This window comes from Pteropus vampyrus, unplaced genomic scaffold, assembly GCF_000151845.1.
Source record: "Pteropus vampyrus isolate Shadow unplaced genomic scaffold, Pvam_2.0 Scaffold134, whole genome shotgun sequence".
NCBI classification, from domain to species: domain Eukaryota; kingdom Metazoa; phylum Chordata; class Mammalia; order Chiroptera; family Pteropodidae; genus Pteropus; species Pteropus vampyrus.
In genome coordinates this window covers 1,167,980-1,175,026 of record NW_011888915.1, presented here as the reverse complement: position 1 = coordinate 1,175,026, position 7,047 = coordinate 1,167,980, and the positions used below count along the sequence as shown (strand labels likewise).

Here is a 7,047-nt window from a genome sequence, read left to right as displayed (position 1 = left end):
TTCCCAAACAAAAGCTGAAGGAATTCACCGCTGCTAGATTGGCCTCATAAGAAATGTTAAAGAGAGTTCTCTGAGCTGAAACACAAAAGGATGGTAATTAGCAACATAAAAACATGTGAAAGTGTAAAACTAACTGGTAAAAGTAAATATATAATTAAATTCAAAATACCCTAAATTGTAATGGTGGTAAGTAAATCGCTTATAACTCAGTATAAAAGTTAAAATACTAAAATATGTAAAATAACTATAACTACAGTAATTTGTTAATGGATACACAATACAAAAAATATTAATTGTGACATCAAAAAAAGTGATGGGGAGTGTAAAAATGTAGAGTCTTTTATATGAATTTAATGTTGTTATCAGCTTCAAATAGACTGTTATAACTATCTTTTATGTAAACCTCATGGCAACTACAAAATGAAAAACTATAGTAGATACATAAAAGATAAAAAAAGGAAGGAATCAAAGCATACCACTACAGAAAATCATCAAACCACAAAGAGCAGGAGAGGAAGAAAGGAACAAAGGAACTGTAAAACAGCCAGAATATAATGAACTAAATTGTAATAATAAATCCATGCCTAGCTATAATTACTTTAAATGTGAATTGTCCAAATTCTCCCATCAAAAGACAAAAAGCGAATGAATGGGTTTATTTGTTATTTGATAACACGTTCAGCAGGTCTCCAGGTCTATCTCGATTCACAGTCTCTAAGCATAGTCCTCTAGGATGTCCTTTGAGCTACTCCTTATCCTTCCGATAAATTACTTTAGAATATGTCATTTAATTATCATGATGTAGATGATACTATTGTTGTCACCATTTTTCAGATGAGAAAACAAGCTTAGCAAGGTTAAGTGACTTGTCCATGGTCACACAGGTGGGAATTAGACTCAAGCTTGGCTGACTTTAAAGTCCCTGCTCTTAATCATCTTGCTAGTCTGTCTCCTGAAAAGAGTTCAAAGGCTCCACATATGTGACCTTGTTTAATTCTCACTGTTGTGCACTTTAGAGTTGGTGAAATACAAGTTCAGAGAGGTTAAATAACTTGTTCAGGGCCACAAAGGATATGAGTGGCAGAGCTAGGGCTTGAACTCAGGTCTGCCTGAGGTCAAGTCTAGATTCTTACCCACTTCACCACATGGACTCTCTTGACTAGTTAGCTAAAAATAAGCAGATTCTTCATCTGAAAAGAAAGTGGGAATAATAATAAGCAGGAGAATTTGGAGTTTGAAGAGGTATATTAACTTTCTGTCTATGGCCATGCTACCCTGAATAAGCCCGATCCTGTCTGATCTTGGAAGCTAAGCAGGGTCAGGCCTGGTTAGTACTTGGATGGGAGACCACCTAGAAAGACCAGGTGCTGTAGGCATAAAAAATTAAAAAATAAGGGATTGCAAGCTGAACAAGGTTCTTGCAATCTGTGAGGTCAACCAAGGGTTGCCTCGCCTAAAAAAAAAATTTTTTTTATTAAAAAATTTTAAAAAAGAGGTATATTAGCCCTTCAAGAGAATTCCAAAAGAACTCCATATTCTCTAAAGTGGAGAAAATGATGACATTGATTATTTGACAGTGTTCTTCACTCCTTCAAACTTTCATGACATTTAAAGACTTGTCATTTAAAGACTTGACTAGTTATTAAGAGAGATATAAAGCAAGTATATAAGGTCTGATCAATAGATGACATTTTAAAATACAATCCCCTTTGGCTCTCAGAGCTAGGTGATTTGTTATTGATTCGTTGTTGTTGTTGTTGTTGTAATTGCATTCAGTTGGAAGTCATTGGCTCCAAGACTTAATGTGCCTCCTTCGGGGTTTAGTTTCTTAACCGGCAGTGCCTTAGGCGCTGAGGAAAGAGGAGTGTAAAGTACTGTAAATTTTGTACTGTGAATTATCACTGCATGAAAACATTCCCAGGCCTTTTGGTGTAAGTTTGTTCTAATGTGCAACAACCTGAAAAGAAACAGCCCATGTTCCATGATTTTAAAAAGAGACTGCCCATAAAAACAGTACAAAGTAGACAAGTTTTCATTTATTTTCTTTGGAACATTCCCGTTGGCAGCTGCACGCATTTGGTTAATGGAATATTCTTGACTCATTAAACAGACTCATTCAGGGAAAGGAGTCACTGGGACTGGGGAGGCATGAGGAGCCACCCTTGCTCTCCCTTGGCACATTCTCCAAAAGTGGTGCCTTTTTGATGACTCTCAACAATAGTATGTTGACACAATGGGTATTAGAATCATGATGAAAGACATTAGAGAAAGCAGAATGAAAACAAGGCTGTGAGTCTCAAACAGGAAGTTAAAGGGTGGGGCCACTTTTCCGTGCTCGCCTGGCACCTTGGGGTGGGGAATGTGGGCAGTGAGGCTCAGCTCCAAGCTGACCACTTTTACACTAGGACTTGGCCTTAGCTCCACACACCTCACCTGCTCCAGACTTTATTCCAAGAACATCCACGGCTAATCTCTAGGACCCCTGGGTCCTCAGTCCCACTCCTATTGCTATTTATGAAATGCAGCAGGCTCCAGAGTAGGAAAGAAGCTCAGAACACTGGTTCCCAGAGCTCTGTTAAAGAGGCTGTGGCCTGGAATTGTGCCTGTCAACAATTTGCTACATGACTTCGTGCCAAGCTAAGCAAAATGTGTCTACCACCTCTGAAATGAGTACTAGACAATTCTTCATAATATTCCAAAAAATAACTTTAAGAGGCAGTTAAAACTTTGATAGATGAGTGAATTTTAACATTGATGTATTGGCAGGAACTTTTGGTTCCAGGTAGACCCAATCCCATTACAGTAATACAACTGCAACAAATATAATCTCCAGCTCTTCCCAGGACCTACTTATTTCTAGTAATATTTAATACCATGAAACTCTAGTACCACCTGAATCTGATAATTCTTTGGAATTTTTTCATGTTAAATTTGACCTATTAATACTGAGGAGAAAAATTCTCTAGTCAAATACTGACTACTTTTTCCTATAAAGTATTTCCATCAATGACTAATCATTGTATAGTTCTTTGAGATGTTAACTATCAAGACCTGTTTCTCTGTTAAATGCCATTGTGATCATTTGTTGTTTACATGTCATCTCTCTGCTCCTCCAACTCCAATCTCCCCACCTCTCCTAGCTCCAGACTTCTGTCTTGATGCCTGATCTACCCCAAAGTGGCATTTCTTGGCTCAAAAACTCTTTTAAAGATTTCTGAGTGATAGAGATTAACTAGATTTATTGTAGTGATCATTTTACAATATATACAAGTATCCAATCATTACATTGTACACCTGAAACTAATATGTTATATGTCAATTGTACCTCAATTTTAAAAAGTTAATTTATGGTATATAAATTATATCTCAACAAAGCTGTTAAAATAAAATAAAAATCTCTGAAATTCACTTTGGGAAGGATTGTCTGACTCCAGGGAATATCTCCTTACTTTGAGTTCTTGATTTGGTTAATTCAAAGGCTCTGCTGGAACCAATCAACCCTGCAGACTATGACAGAACCCCAAAGAGAAAGGCAATTCAGGCATGTGTGCGTGCATACACATTTGCACAAGAAACAGTTTTAGATCATTCAATTCCATCAATTCTAAGGTCCATCCCAAGACTTTACACATGCACTGGGCTATAAATTATGCAACTTGGAATAGAAAGAATAAAGGTAACTTGAAAAGTGATAAGGAAGGAGTTAGGTTTTCCAAAACTAATCAGCTTCCATAAATATGAACACAAACAACTCTGCTCAAGAGAAAACAATCTTTCTTTTTCCTTTCTACATAGGAGTTTCACCCTACAGTATTATAAACTAGCCATTCACCCAGAGAGAGAAAAAAACCTATAGACTTTGCCATTTCTCTGTTTTGTTTATTGTATCCCAGAAAGAGGGGCATTGAAGTCACATAAACTCCTGTACTCTAGAAGCAAAAACTTTTTAAAAAGTGTACTTTATGTTAAATAAACTTTCTGAAGCATTGCCATTTGTTGGAGAAGAATGTAAATCTGGACTTAATGGGCCTCAGATGTCCTTCGGGGCTGTCTGAACATGGCAATGAATGGAAAAGTACTAAGCCCCAGAAGGTATCTGTGTTCACAGCTGTGGATCTGCTCAAATGGAGACTTTCTCCTTCTTTTAGAGATGAAGGGGTAGCTATAGGGCTATGCAACTTGGGCCAAGGGGGAGAGTTCAGGATGAGAGTTGATAGAACTTCTGATGTCACCCAGGACTCAATAGATATGAGAAGCAAGAGTTAGTTACCAGTTACCAAGCCTATCACAAATACATCAAAGTTTTCCACCAAGAGACTCCATCGATCAGGTCCATTGATATATAGAACCCATTTGCAAGTGGAATCTTCTAAAAGGATCTCCTCCAAAGGCAGACGTACACCCTCAGAGGGAAAAAACACGGTTCACTTCCTTCAATCAATGTTTTCTACTTTTTTCTGTGGGCTCAGAAGACTCTGAAACAGAAAAGTTTGGTCGGGGGAAAGTGGCATGGATTTTTCCACTTCTATGCAAAAGTCCAGAACTCGTTCCTTAAGACTGTTGAGATCATGAAAAACAAGGAAAGACTGAGCAACTCTCAGACTGGAGGAGCCTGGGGAGACATGACAACCGAATGCAATGTGGTACCCTGGATTGGATTCTGGAGTTTTGTTAAGAGTAATGTACCAGTGTCTCCTAGTTTCTTAGTTTTGTCAAAGGTACTATGGTAATGTAAGATGTTAAAAATGGGGGAAACTGGGTAAGGGACATATAAAAACTACCTATACTTCTCTGTTCAACTTTAAATCTAAAATTATACCAAAACAAAAAGTTAAAAATATATATAAATTTGAAAAAATAAAATCCATGATAATGGCGCAGCATAAAAATCTAATAGCAACAGGAATAGCGGGCATTTAGTGTTTATGATATGCTAGGCACTGAGCTGACAAGCCCTTGACGGATAGTAGATAGTGAATCCTCTCAACGACTCTATGTCATGAATCATAGTTTCATCCCCATTTCTTAGATGATGAAACTGAAACTTAGGGAGGTTTGGTAACTGACCCAAGGTCATAAAACTGATAGGGGCAGAGGTAGAATTCAGACCTAGACAGAATATCTCCAAAGACTGTTTATGATGTGTCATCTCATGACACCTACCATTCCAGCATTTCTTCCCTTCACAAGATGAGGGAACATTTCCTTGAACAGTAACTTGAAGAGATAAAATAGTATCTAATAATGGAGTAAAAATATTAGGGCTCTCATTTAGAAAGAGGATGATGGGGAGATAGTTTCTGCTCCCCCCTTTCCAAGTTATCACAATTTGTATTCATGTTTTAATTTATAAAAGTAATAACTGACCATGGTAAAATTGTAAAGAAAGATCTAAAATGAAAATTAAAACCCTCCCTGAACACTCACCCTCGAGTTCTAATGATCATAGTAAGAAGGGCTATGTTTCAGGTTCATAACAATCAGAGTTCATACACTGAGAAAATATAGATTTGTTCATCCAATCCTTGCATATGAGAACCCAAATAAGCCCTCAGAACTTTGTAGGAATAATTTTTTAGAAATAAACAAAAGCCATTCTCAACTTAGCAGAAAATGAACTCCTAAAACTCTCTCTCTGGGTAGTTGGCATGAACAGGAAAGGTAAAAGGGCTCAGGAAGGTTTAAGATGAATTCTTGGCTGATGAGCCCTAGCTGGCTGCTAAGGGAAGCTGGAGAGATTTAAGCAGCATCCCAATGTTTTAAAATTAACATGAGACAGGACAGCCATGCTTTCCCTGGGAGTCAGTATAGCCCAGTGAAGAAACAATGAAATTCTATATTAACAGTTAGGAATGTTTTCTGCAAATAACAGAAAACCTAATAAGCAACGGTAGAACTCGCATAAGGATGATCTCGGGCTTCATTTAGCAACTCAGCAATTTTGTGAAGGTAGCAGGTCTTTCCATCCTTCTACTTAATCAAACCCAACATAGAGGGTTTTTGTGCATATATTTTTCATTTGCTGATCACAAGATAGCTGCCACAGCTCAAGGCATCAGCGTTGGAAACTGGACGCAAGTAGGGGGTTAAAAGACTTTCTCTTCGCAAGGGCCTATTGATCTTGGAAGAAAATTCATCCTAGTAGCACCCAGTTTACATTCCTCCTCAGGTCTTGATGGCCAAACTAGGTTTGTTTCCAGTTATGAACTGCATGGTGCTGCCACAATTCATATGTTGAAGCCCTAAACCTCTGTGCCTCAGAATGTGGTTATATTGCGAAACATGGTCTTTAGATAGCTATGATTAAGTTAAAATGAGGCCACTAGGGTGTGCCCTGATCCAATCTGACCGGTGTTCTTTAAGGAGTAATTTGTACACAGAGAGACATCAGGGATGCATGCACACAGAGGACACAGTAATAAGGCAGCCATCTGCAAACCAAGGGAAAGACCTCAAAAGAAGCCAATCCTGCTCACACCTTGATCTTAGACTTCTAGCCTCTAGACTGTAAGAAACAAATTTGTTGGTTAAGCTATCCAGTCTGTGGTATTTTGTTACGGCAGCCCTAGCAAACTAATACAGTCCTCTAGCTGCAAAAGAGTCTGTAAAAAGGATATTTATAAAAGGAAATGGGATGGCCTGATTGTCTTGGGCTGGGCATGCTAACCCCATACAAACCAGTGGCCAGAGCACGTAACAGGTTGGGTGAGTAGCTATTGGGTAGGCCCCTAACAATATCACAACTCTTGAGTAGAAAGAGCTAGATTGCAGTTCTACTCTGCTACTTAGTAGTGAGCGTGGGTAAGACATAGAGCTTTAATTCAGTAAAATGGGGATAATAATGAGTAGTTATTCTCCTTCCTACCCTCCCAACTCTGAAATTCTAAACATGAGGGGGGCGTTCTCCTCAGGAAGGACTTTGTTTCTAAGACAAATGAAAACACACAAGAATACAAACAACATATATTTTCCTAAAATGCAGGTACCTTACAATGTTTCCTGATGTCCTGTTCCAACTTTCAATTATGCAATAGCTTATTTCCCAAA

The 7,047-nt window shown here is 38.2% G+C and overlaps 1 pseudogene; it reads left to right on the top strand.

Annotated features, from left to right (window-relative positions):
- The first annotated feature begins 1,257 nt into the window (after positions 1–1,257).
- Positions 1,258–1,376, top strand: LOC111744386 (annotated as a pseudogene).
- Positions 1,377–7,047: the final 5,671 nt, after the last annotated feature.